Source organism: Oncorhynchus masou, unplaced genomic scaffold, assembly GCF_036934945.1.
Source record: "Oncorhynchus masou masou isolate Uvic2021 unplaced genomic scaffold, UVic_Omas_1.1 unplaced_scaffold_1359, whole genome shotgun sequence".
In the NCBI taxonomy this organism is placed as follows: Eukaryota; Metazoa; Chordata; class Actinopteri; order Salmoniformes; family Salmonidae; genus Oncorhynchus; species Oncorhynchus masou.
The window spans coordinates 89,670-103,253 of record NW_027003488.1 but is presented as its reverse complement, the minus strand read 5'-3'; the positions used below and the strand labels follow the sequence as shown (position 1 = coordinate 103,253).

General features: G+C 42.8%; 1 protein-coding gene across 1 annotated transcript in view; it reads left to right on the top strand.

Annotated features, from left to right (window-relative positions):
- LOC135530512 (V-type proton ATPase subunit d 1) overlaps window positions 1-13,584 on the top strand; it is a 141,954-nt gene that overhangs the window by 60,197 nt on the left and 68,173 nt on the right. The gene's annotated exons all lie outside the window — the stretch shown is intronic.

Sequence of the window (13,584 nt, the reverse complement as noted above, 5' to 3'; positions counted from 1 at the left end):
GTAGTTACATGTATATAGGTTACCGTAGTTACATGTATATAGGTTACCGTAGTTACATGTATATAGGTTACCGTAGTTACATGTATATAGGTTACCGTAGTTACATGTATATAGGTTACCATAGTTACATGTATATAGGTTACCATAGTTACATGTATATAGGTTACCGTAGTTACATGTATATAGGTTACCATAGTTACATGTATATAGGTTACCATAGTTACATGTATATAGGTTACCATAGTTACATGTATATAGGTTACCGTAGTTACATGTATATAGGTTACCGTAGTTACATGTATATAGGTTACCATAGTTACATGTATATAGGTTACCGTAGTTACATGTATATAGGTTACCGTAGTTACATGTATATAGGTTACCATAGTTACATGTATATAGGTTACCGTAGTTACATGTATATAGGTTACCATAGTTACATGTATATAGGTTACCATAGTTACATGTATATAGGTTACCATAGTTACATGTATATAGGTTACCATAGTTACATGTATATAGGTTACCGTAGTTACATGTATATAGGTTACCGTAGTTACATGTATATAGGTAACCATAGTTACATGTATATAGGTTACCATAGTTACATGTATATAGGTTACCATAGTTACATGTATATAGGTTACCATAGTTACATGTATATAGGTTACCGTAGTTACATGTATATAGGTTACCATAGTTACATGTATATAGGTTACCATAGTTACATGTATATAGGTTACCGTAGTTACATGTATATAGGTTACCATAGTTACATGTATATAGGTTACCGTAGTTACATGTATATAGGTTAACAGAGTTACATGTATATAGGTTACCATAGTTACATGTATATAGGTTACCATAGTTACATGTATATAGGTTACCGTAGTTACATGTATATAGGTTACCATAGTTACATGTATATACAGTACTGTGAAAAAGTATTTTCCCCTTTATAATTTTCTCTACTTTTCCATATTTTGATTCTAAACATTATCAGATCTTCAACTAAAACCTAATATTAGATAAAGGGAACCTGAGTGAACAAATACCACAACAATTCCATACTTATTTAATTTATTTAATAAACAAAGTTATGCGACACCAAATGTCCCCGTGTGAAAAAGTAATTTCCCCACTTACACAAACTAGCCTTTAGCTGCAATGACTCAAAAACAAACACTTCCTGTAGTTGTTGATCCGTCTCTCATGTCGCTGTGGAGGAATTTTGGCCCACACTTCCATGCAGAGCTGCTTTAACTCAGAAACATTTTGTGGGTTTTCAAAACATGAGCTGAGCTTTTCAAGTCCGGCCACAACATCTCAATAAAAAATAAATGTTGTTGCCATTTTCATGTAGACTTGATTGTATGTTTTGGATCATTGTCTTGCAGCATGACCCAGCTGCTGTTCAGCGTCAGCTCACAGACAGATGGGCCTGACATTCTCCTGTACAACACACTGACACAGAGCAGAATTCATGGTTTCTTCTATTAAGGCAAGTCGTCCAGGGCCTGATGCAGCAAAGCATCCCAAAACCATCCCACTACCACCATCATGCTTGACCGTCGTTCTAAGGTTCTTACTGTAGAATGCAGTGTTTGGTTTTCAACCAGGGCATAGTGTGACCCATACCGAGCCAGGGCATAATGGGACCCATACCGAACCAGGGCATGATGGGACCCATACCGAACCAGGGCATGATGTGACCCATACCGAACCAGGGCATGATGGGACCCATACCGAACCAGGGCATGATGGGACCCATACCGAACCAGGGCATGATGGGACCCATACCGAACCAGGGCATGATGGGACCCCATACCGAACCAGGGCATGATGGGACCCATACCGAGCCAGGGCCCTCGTATTCCCTAGAGTGTTGGCGATGTGCGATTCTCTCTCTCTCTCTCTCTCTCTCTCTCTCTCTCTCTCTCTCTCTCTCTCTCTCTCTCTCTCTCTCTCTCTCTCTCTCTCAATTCAATTCAATTCAATTCAATTCAATTCAAGGGGCTTTATTGGCATGGGAAACATGTGTTAACATTGCCAAAGCAAGTAAGGTATATAATATATAAAGTGAAATAAACAATAAAAAATAACAGTAGACATCACACATACAGAAGTTTCAAAACAATAAAGACATTACAAATGTCATATTATATATATATATATATACAGTGTTTTTACAATGTGCAAATGGTAAAGGACACAAGATAAAATAAATAAGCATAGATATGTGTTGTATTTACAATGGTGCGTGTTCTTCACTGGTTGCCCTTTTCTCGTGGCAACAGGTCACAAATCTTGCTGCTCTGATGGCACACTGTGGAATTTCACCCAGTAGATATGGGAGTTTTTCAAAATTGGATTTGTTTTCGAATTCTTTGTGGATCTGTGTAATCTGAGGGAAATATGTCTCTCTAATATGGTCATACATTGGGCAGGAGGTTAGGAAGTGCAGCTCAGTTTCCACCTCATTTTGTGGGCAGTGAGCACATAGCCTGTCTTCTCTTGAGAGCCATGTCTGCCTACGTCGGCCTTTCTCAATAGCAAGGCTATGCTCGCTGAGTCTGTACATAGTCAAAGCTTTCCTTAATTTTGGGTCAGTCACAGTGGTCAGGTATTATTCTCTCTCTCTCTCTCTCTCTCTCTCTCTCTCTCTCTCTCTCTCTCTCTCTCTCTCTCTCTCTCTCTCTCTCTCTCTCTCTCTCTCTCTCTCTCTCTCTCTCTCTCTCTCTCTCTCTCTCTCTCTCTCTCTCTCTCTCTCTCTCTCTCTCTCTCTCTCTCTCTCTCTCTCTCTCTCTCTCTCTCTCTCTCTCTCTCTCTCTCTCTCTCTCTCTCTCTCTCTCTCTCTCTCTCTCTCTCTCTCGATGCGTTCCCACAGCCAACGACGGTTCAGCTGTCCTCCAGTTCTCATCCTTCATCACTCAGCCCAGTATCAGACTGAAATCTTCATCCCGGAAAGTTTTTTCCAAAAAGGTCAAATGTCACAGCAGCTGACGTTTAAAGTGCCACAGGGTTGAGCCAAGATTTGGACATGAAGCGTGTGGTTAGGGTCAAGGTCAGAGTTGAGCTGGGAGTGGATATGACGCTTGGGGTTAGGGTCAGGGTCAGAGTTGAGCTGGGAGTGGATATGACGCTTGGGGTTAGGGTCAGGGTCAGAGTTGAGCTGGGAGTGGACATGACACTTGGGGTCAGAGTTGAGCTGGGACTGGACATGACGCTTGGGGTTAGGGTCAGGGTCAGAGTTGAGCTGGGAGTGGACATGACGCTTGGGGTCAGGGTCAGGGTCAGAGTTGAGCTGGGAGTGGACATGAAGCGTGGGGTTAGGGTCAGGGTCAGAGTTGAGCTGGGAGTGGACATGACGCTTGGGGTTAGGGTCAGGGTCAGAGTTGAGCTGTTTTCTTCACAGTGTAAACCTGCACCTGACCATGTGAAGTGAACTCTTCACAGTGTAAACCTGCACCTGACCATGTGAAGTGAACTCTTCACAGTGTAAACCTGCACCTGACCATGTGAAGTGAACTCTTCACAGTGTAAACCTGCACCTGACCACGTGAAGTGAACTCTTCACAGTGTAAACCTGCACCTGACCACGTGAAGTGAACTCTTCACAGTGTAAACCTTCACCTGACCATGTGAAGTGTACTCTTCACAGTGTAAACCCGGGCCCACAGAGACGGCAGGTGATACATTACTTGACACCTAGCGTCATAACACAAGATCATAACCATGTCATAATATGACACAACAGCTGACAAAACTTGTCATTACCATGTCATAAAACTATCACGATACATCTTTTTGGACCTGTTGGGACATATATTGTGTTTTTTTTTTCACAGTGCAGGTGCATTTATACTGAGACTTGATTACACACAGGTGGATTGTATTTATCATCATTAGTCATTTAGGTCAACATTGGATCATTCAGAGATCCTCACTGAACTTCTGGAGAGAGTTTGCTGCACTGAAAGTAAAGGGGCTGAATAATTTTGCACGCCCAATTTTTCAGTTTTTGATTTGTTAAAAAAGTTTGAAATATCCAATAAATGTCGTTCCACTTCATGATTGTGTCCCACTTGTTGTTGATTCTTCACAAAAAATAGTTTTATATCTTAATGTTTGAAGCCTGAAATGTGGCAATAGTTCGCAAAGTTCAAGGGGGCTGAATACTTTCGCAAGGCACTGTATATATTTTCCCATTGTACACAATAAATTGAGAAAAACGTCAGCTACTGCGACAAACACCTTTTTAGCAAAAACGTACCATGGGGACGTTTTCCTATGATATCATGTTGGATCACCACACAGTTCCTTCAGCCTTCAACAGTCTAGGAAACACACCGTACACACTTTCCCATGCTCTATTCCTCATGTTTCTATGTGTTGTCCTTTAGAAGTTGTGAGGAGACGTCCTGTTGTCTCCTTGACAACAGGGCGTTGCGTAATGTTAACCACTTTACAAATGTTGTTGCTGCTACGTCCTGAAAGGTGACCTCCGACCCCTCGCAGGGATACCCAAATGTTTACAGAGTCCCTCGATAGTAGAAACAGGATTGGTCCTAAATACCATTCGATTCTTTATATAGTACAATACATCTGATCAGATTCCTCTGTCTAAAGTAGTACACTACATCTGATCAGATTCCTGGGTCTAAAGTAGTGCACTACATCTGATCAGATTCCTGGGTCTAAAGTAGTGCACTACATCTGATCAGATTCCTGGGTCTAAAGTAGTGCACTACATCTGATCAGATTCCTGGGTCTAAAGTAGAGCACTATATCTGATCAGATTCCTCTGTCTAAAGTAGTACACTACATCTGATCAGATTCCTTGGTCTAAAGTAGTGCACTACATCTGATCAGATTCCTCTGTCTAAAGTAGTACACTACATCTGATCAGATTCCTTGGTCTAAAGTAGTGCACTACATCTGATCAGATTCCTGGGTCTAAAGTAGTGCACTACATCTGATCAGATTCCTGGGTCTAAAGTAGTGCACTACATATGATCAGATTCCCGGGTCTAAAGTAGTGCACTACATCTGATCAGATTCCTCTGTCTAAAGTAGTACACTACATCTGATCAGATTCCTTGGTCTAAAGTAGTGCACTACATCTGATCAGATTCCTGGGTCTAAAGTACTGCACTACATCTGATCAGATTCCTGGGTCTAAAGTAGTGCACTACATCTGATCAGATTCCTTGGTCTAAAGTAGTGCACTACATCTGATCAGATTCCTGGGTCTAAAGTAGTGCACTACATCTGATCAGATTCCTGGGTCTAAAGTAGTGCACTACATCTGATCAGATTCCTGGGTCTAAAGTAGTGCACTACATCTGATCAGATTCCTCTGTCTAAAGTAGTACACTACATCTGATCAGATTCCTTGGTCTAAAGTAGTGCACTACATCTGATCAGATTCCTGGGTCTAAAGTAGTGCACTACATCTGATCAGATTCCTGGGTCTAAAGTAGTGCACTACATCTGATCAGATTCCTTGGTCTAAAGTAGTGCACTACATCTGATCAGATTCCTGGGTCTAAAGTAGTGCACTACATCTGATCAGATTCCTGGGTCTAAAGTAGTGCACTACATCTGATCGATTCCTGGGTCTAAAGTAGTGCACTACATCTGATCAGATTCCTGGGTCTAAAGTAGTGCACTCCATCTGATCAGATTCCTGGGTCTAAAGTAGTGCACTCCATCTGATCAGATTCCTGGGTCTAAAGTAGTGCACTACATCTGATCAGATTCCTGGGTCTAAAGTAGTGCACTACATCTGATCAGATTCCTGGGTCTAAAGTAGTGCACTCCATCTGATCAGATTCCTGGGTCTAAAGTAGTGCACTCCATCTGATCAGATTCCTGGGTCTAAAGTAGTGCACTACATCTGATCAGATTCCTGGGTCTAAAGTAGTGCACTACATATGATCAGATTCCTGGGTCTAAAGTAGTGCACTACATATGATCAGATTCCTGGGTCTAAAGTAGTGCACTCCATCTGATCAGATTCCTGGGTCTAAAGTAGTGCACTACATCTGATCAGATTCCTGGGTCTAAAGTAGTGCACTACATCTGATCAGATTCCTGGGTCTAAAGTAGTGCACTCCATCTGATCAGATTCCTGGGTCTAAAGTAGTGCACTCCATCTGATCAGATACCTGGGTCTAAAGTAGTGCACTACATCTGATCAGATTCCTTGGTCTAAAGTAGTGCACTCCATCTGATCAGATTCCTGGGTCTAAAGTAGTGCACTACATCTGATCAGATTCCTGGGTCTAAAGTAGTGCACTACATATGATCAGATTCCTTGGTCTAAAGTAGTGCACTCCATCTGATCAGATTCCTGGGTCTAAAGTAGTGCACTACATCTGATCAGATTCCTTGGTCTAAAGTAGTGCACTCCATCTGATCAGATTCCTGGGTCTAAAGTAGTGCACTACATCTGATCAGATTCCTGGGTCTAAAGTAGTGCACTACATATGATCAGATTCCTGGGTCTAAAGTAGTGCACTCCATCTGATCAGATTCCTGGGTCTAAAGTAGTGCACTACATCTGATCAGATTCCTCTGTCTAAAGTAGTGCACTACATCTGATCAGATTCCTCTGTCTAAAGTAGTGCACTACATATGATCAGATTCCTGGGTCTAAAGTAGTGCACTACATATGATCAGATTCCTCTGTCTAAAGTAGTGCACTACATATGATCAGATTCCTGGGTCTAAAGTAGTGCACTACATATGATCAGATTCCCGGGTCTAAAGTAGTGCACTACATCTGATCAGATTCCCGGGTCTAAAGTAGTGCACTACATCTGATCAGATTCCTGGGTCTAAAGTAGTGCACTCCATCTGATCAGATTCCTGGGTCTAAAGTAGTGCACTACATCTGATCAGATTCCCGGGTCTAAAGTAGTGCACTCCATCTGATCAGATTCCTGGGTCTAAAGTAGTGCACTACATCTGATCAGATTCCCGGGTCTAAAGTAGTGCACTACATCTGATCAGATTCCTGGGTCTAAAGTAGTGCACTACATCTGATCAGATTCCTGGGTCTAAAGTAGTGCACTCCATCTGATCAGATTCCTGGGTCTAAAGTAGTGCACTACATATGATCAGATTCCTGGGTCTAAAGTAGTGCACTACATCTGATCAGATTCCTGGGTCTAAAGTAGTGCACTACATCTGATCAGATTCCCGGGTCTAAAGTAGTGCACTACATATGATCAGATTCCTGGGTCTAAAGTAGTGCACTACATCTGATCAGATTCCTGGGTCTAAAGTAGTGCACTCCATCTGATCAGATTCCTTGGTCTAAAGTAGTGCACTACATCTGATCAGATTCCTGGGTCTAAAGTAGTGCACTACATATGATCAGATTCCCGGGTCTAAAGTAGTGCACTACATCTGATCAGATTCCTGGGTCTAAAGTAGTGCACTACATCTGATCAGATTCCTTGGTCTAAAGTAGTGCACTACATATGATCAGATTCCTGGGTCTAAAGTAGTGCACTCCATCTGATCAGATTCCTGGGTCTAAAGTAGTGCACTACATATGATCAGATTCCTGGGTCTAAAGTAGTGCACTACATCTGATCAGATTCCTGGGTCTAAAGTAGTGCACTACATATGATCAGATTCCCGGGTCTAAAGTAGTGCACTACATATGATCAGATTCCCGGGTCTAAAGTAGTGCACTCCATCTGATCAGATTCCTGGGTCTAAAGTAGTGCACTACATCTGATCAGATTCCTGGGTCTAAAGTAGTGCACTACATCTGATCAGATTCCTGGGTCTAAAGTAGTGCACTACATATGATCAGATTCCTCTGTCTAAAGTAGTGCACTACATCTGATCAGATTCCTGGGTCTAAAGTAGTGCACTACATATGATCAGATTCCTGGGTCTAAAGTAGTGCACTACATCTGATCAGATTCCTTGGTCTAAAGTAGTGCACTACATCTGATCAGATTCCCGGGTCTAAAGTAGTGCACTACATCTGATCAGATTCCCGGGTCTAAAGTAGTGCACTCCATCTGATCAGATTCCTGGGTCTAAAGTAGTGCACTACATCTGATCAGATTCCTGGGTCTAAAGTAGTGCACTACATCTGATCAGATTCCTGGGTCTAAAGTAGTGCACTACATCTGATCAGATTCCTGGGTCTAAAGTAGTGCACTACATCTGATCAGATTCCTGGGTCTAAAGTAGTGCACTACATCTGATCAGATTCCTTGGTCTAAAGTAGTGCACTCCATCTGATCAGATTCCTGGGTCTAAAGTAGTGCACTCCATCTGATCAGATTCCTGGGTCTAAAGTAGTACACTACATCTGATCAGATTCCTGGGTCTAAAGTAGTGCACTACATCTGATCAGATTCCTGGGTCTAAAGTAGTGCACTACATCTGATCAGATTCCTGGGTCTAAAGTAGTGCACTACATCTGATCAGATTCCTGGGTCTAAAGTAGTGCACTACATCTGATAAGATTCCCGGGTCTAAAGTAGTGCACTACATCGGATCAGATTCCTGGGTCTAAAGTAGTGCACTACATCTGATCAGATTCCTGGGTCTAAAGTAGTGCACTACATATGATCAGATTCCTCTGTCTAAAGTAGTGCACTACATCTGATCAGATTCCTGGGTCTAAAATAGTGCACTACATATGATCAGATTCCTGGGTCTAAAGTAGTGCACTACATCTGATCAGATTCCTTGGTCTAAAGTAGTGCACTACATCTGATCAGATTCCCGGGTCTAAAGTAGTGCACTACATCTGATCAGATTCCCGGGTCTAAAGTAGTGCACTCCATCTGATCAGATTCCTGGGTCTAAAGTAGTGCACTACATCTGATCAGATTCCTGGGTCTAAAGTAGTGCACTACATCTGATCAGATTCCTGGGTCTAAAGTAGTTCACTACATCTGATCAGATTCCCGGGTCTAAAGTAGTGCACTACATCTGATCAGATTCCTGGGTCTAAAGTAGTGCACTACATCTGATCAGATTCCTTGGTCTAAAGTAGTGCACTCCATCTGATCAGATTCCTGGGTCTAAAGTAGTGCACTCCATCTGATCAGATTCCTGGGTCTAAAGTAGTACACTACATCTGATCAGATTCCTGGGTCTAAAGTAGTGCACTACATCTGATCAGATTCCTGGGTCTAAAGTAGTGCACTACATCTGATCAGATTCCTGGGTCTAAAGTAGTGCACTACATCTGATCAGATTCCTGGGTCTAAAGTAGTGCACTACATCTGATAAGATTCCCGGGTCTAAAGTAGTGCACTACATTTGAACAGATTCCCGGGTCTAAAGTAGAGCACTACATCTGATCAGATTCCCGGGTCTAAAGTAGTGCACTACATCTGATCAGATTCCTGGGTCTAAAGTAGTGCACTACATCTGATCAGATTCCTGGGTCTAAAGTAGTGCACTACATCTGATCAGATTCCTGGGTCTAAAGTAGTGCACTACATCTGATCAGATTCCCGGGTCTAAAGTAGTACACTACATCTGATCAGATTCCTGGGTCTAAAGTAGTGCACTACATCTGATCAGATTCCTGGGTCTAAAGTAGTGCACTCCATCTGATCAGATTCCCGGGTCTAAAGTAGTGCACTCCATCTGATCAGATTCACGGTCTAAAGTAGTGCACTACATCTGATCAGATTCCTGGGTCTAAAGTAGTGCACTACATCTGATCAGATTCCTGGGTCTAAAGTAGTGCACTCCATCTGATCAGATTCCTGGGTCTAAAGTAGTGCACTACATCTGATCAGATTCCTGGGTCTAAAGTAGTGCACTACATCTGATCAGATTCCCGGGTCTAAAGTAGTGCACTACATCTGATCAGATTCCCGGGTCTAAAGTAGTGCACTACATTTGATCAGATTCCCGGGTCTAAAGTAGTGCACTACATCTGATCAGATTCCCGGGTCTAAAGTAGTGCACTACATCTGATCAGATTCCTGGGTCTAAAGTAGTGCACTACATCTGATCAGATTCCCGGGTCTAAAGTAGTGCACTACATCTGATCAGATTCCCGGGTCTAAAGTAGTGCACTTCATATGATCAGATTCCTTGTCTAAAGTAGTGCACTACATCTGATTAGATTCCCGGGTCTAAAGTAGAGTACTACATCTGATCAGATTCCCGGGTTTAAAGTAGTGCACGACACAGGGAATAGAGTGCTGTTTAGGACACACAGACAGTCTGGCCAACATAACTACTAACTATCTCTGCTCATAATGCATGTTGCAGTACATTTTCCATCTGATGTGTTACTGACAGTTGACCGTTGGGAACGCTGTGTTCCCTCAATCAGAAAGGAGGACAAATAACAGACTTCAAGAAAAGGTACTGAGAATTAGACATTCCTGGAAATCCCTCCTTGTGGTCTTGGATCTATCCGGGATAAGTGAACATGACAGATGTTTAAGTGTCTATTTTTCCCATCAACTCAAACACTTTCAAAGTTTTCTAGACGTCATTTGTTTAGATGAGCTGAGCTTGTAAACGCTAGCAGCCCCTTCACGTCTCCTCAGTCCATTTACACCAGTTTGTATTCCATCTCTTTGCCTACTACACTAAGCTGTATCAGAGGAGAGAGAAAAAGAGAGAGAGAGTGAGAGAGAGAGAGAAAGAGAGAGAGAGAGTGAAAGAGAGAGGGATGGAGAGAGAGAGAGAGAGAGAGTGAGAGAGAGAGACAGAGAGAGAGACAGAGACAGAGACAGAGAGAGAGACAGAGAGAGAGAGAGAGTGAGAGAGACAGAGAGAGAGAGAGAGAGAGAGAGCGAAAGAGAGAGGGAGGGAGAGAGAGAGAGAGGAGAGAGAAGGAGAAGGATATAGAGAGAGAGAGAGAGAAGGAGAGAGAGAGAGAGAGACAGAGAGAGAGAGACAGAGAGAGAGTGCCCACCTTTGCCCGAACTCTAAAGGACATCGCTCTCAAACGTATCCCCAACACTTCACACAGGAGCAACAGATCAATAGACACCCCACCCAGACCAGCGAGACACCCTCCCAGACCTGCAGGACCCCCCCTGGACCTACACATAGAGGACCCACGCCAAGAGGAATTACATCCAGACCACCGCACACCCAGACACATCCACACCCCTACCCCAACCAATCAACACCCCCCCACGTCAACCATGCCCACACCCCATTTAGGCCCCCTCAGATCAGACCTATACCACTCCTGCCCACCCCATGCACCCTACCCCCGCAAAGAGGGCCTCAACATGGAAGCCACACATACGCCCAGGTAGTGAGCGGGCAAACAGTCCCAACCCCCACTCTCACACTCGCCCAAGCCAATGGCATGTACCAGATGCTCAGCAGGCTCTGCTCACACTTAGTGGTCTGAGGCCAAACCACGACCAACCACATTGGACACTTTATGGAACAAAAAGCCTTTACTATTTCATCCTGGAATATCCAAGGCCTGAGGTCATCTGCCTTTGGCCTGAAGAGCAGAAACCCGGACTTCACCAAAGAAATCGGTAATACAGACATTGTCATCCTGCAAGAAACCTGGTATAGAGGAGACAGACCCACTGGATGCCCTCTAGGTTACAGAGAGCTGGTAGTCCCATCCACCAAACTACCAGGTGTGAAACAGGGAAGGGACTCAGGGGGTATGCTAATTTGGTATAGAGCAGACCTAACTCACTCCATTAAATTAATCAAAACAGGAACATTCTACATTTGGCTAGAAATTCAAAAGGAAATTATCCTAACAGAAAAAAATGTCCTCCTGTGTGCTACCTATATCCCCCCACTAGAATCCCCATATTTTAATGAAGACAGTTTCTCCATCCTGGAGGGGGAAATCAATAATTTCCAGGCCCAGGGACATGTACTAGTCTGTGGCGACCTAAATGCCAGAACTGGACAAGAACCTGACACCCTCAGCACACAGGGGGACAAACACCTGCCTGGAGGTGACAGCATTCCCTCCCCCGTATGCCCCCCTAGGCACAACTATGACAACGTAACCAACACAAACGGGTCACAACTCCTGCAGCTCTGTCGCACGCTGGGTATGTACATAGTCAATGGTAGGCTTCGAGGGGACTCCAATGGTAGGTACACCTATAGCTCATCTCTTGGCAGTAGTACTGTAGACTACTTTATCACTGACCTCAACCCAGAGTCTCTCAGAGCGTTCACAGTCAGCCCACTGACACCCCTATCAGACCACAGCAAAATCACAGTCTATTTAAACAGAGCAATACTCAATCATGAGGCATCAAAGTCAAAGGAACTGAGTAGCATTAAGAAATGCTATAGATGGAAGGAATGCAGTTTGGAAACCTACCAAAAAAACAATTAGGCAACAACAACTTCAATCCCCAACAATTTCCTGGGTAAAACGTTCCACTGTAATAGTGAAGGTGTAAACTTGTCAGTAGAAAATCTTAACAGTATATTTGACCTCTCAGCTTCCCTATCAAATCTAAAAATCTCAAATTAATTAACAACAATGACAAATGGTTTGATGAAGAATGCAAAAATCTAAGAAAGAAATTGAGAAACCTGTCCAACCAAAAACATAGAGACCCGGAAAACCTGAGTCTACGCCTTCACTATGGTGAATCACTAAAACAATACAGAAATACACTACGGAAAAAGAAGGAACAGCATGTCAGAAATCAGCTCAATGTAATTGAAGAATCCATAGACTCTAACCACTTCTGGGAAAATTGGAAAACACTAAACAAACAACAACACGAAGAATTATCTATCCAAAATGGAGATGTATGGGTAAACCACTTCTCCAATCTTTTTGGCTCTATAACAAAGAATAAAGAGCAAAAACATATACATGATCAAATACAGATCTTAGAATCAACTATTAAAGACTTCCAGAACCCACTGGATTCTCCAATTACATTGAATGAGTTACAGGACAAAATAAAAACCCTCCAACCCAAAAAGGCCTGTGGTGTTGATGGTATCCTCAATGAAATGATCAAACATACAGACAACAAATTCCAAATGGATATACTAAAACTCTTTAACATCATACTAAGCTCTGGCATCTTCCCCAATATTTGGAACCAAGGACTAATCACCCCAATCCACAAAAATGGAGACAAATTTGACCCCAATAACTACCGTGGAATATGCGTCAACAGTAACCTTGGGAAAATCCTCTGCATTATCATTAACAGCTGACTCGTACACTTCCTCAATGAAAACAATGTACTGAGCAAATGTCAAATTGGCTTTTTACCAAATTACCGTACAACAGACCATGTATTCACCCTGCACACCCTAATTGACAAACAAACAAACCAAAACCAAGGCAAAGTCTTCTCATGCTTTGTTGATTTCAAAAAAGCCTTTGACTCAATTTGGCATGAGGGTCTGCTATACAAACTGATGGAAAGTGGTGTTGGGGGTAAAACATATGACATCATAAAATCCATGTACACAAACAACAAGTGTGCGGTTAAAATTGGCAAAAAACACACAAATTTCTTCACACAGGGTCGTGGGGTTAGACAGGGATGCAGCTTAAGCCCCACCCTCTTCAACATATATATCAATGAACTGGCGCGGGCACTA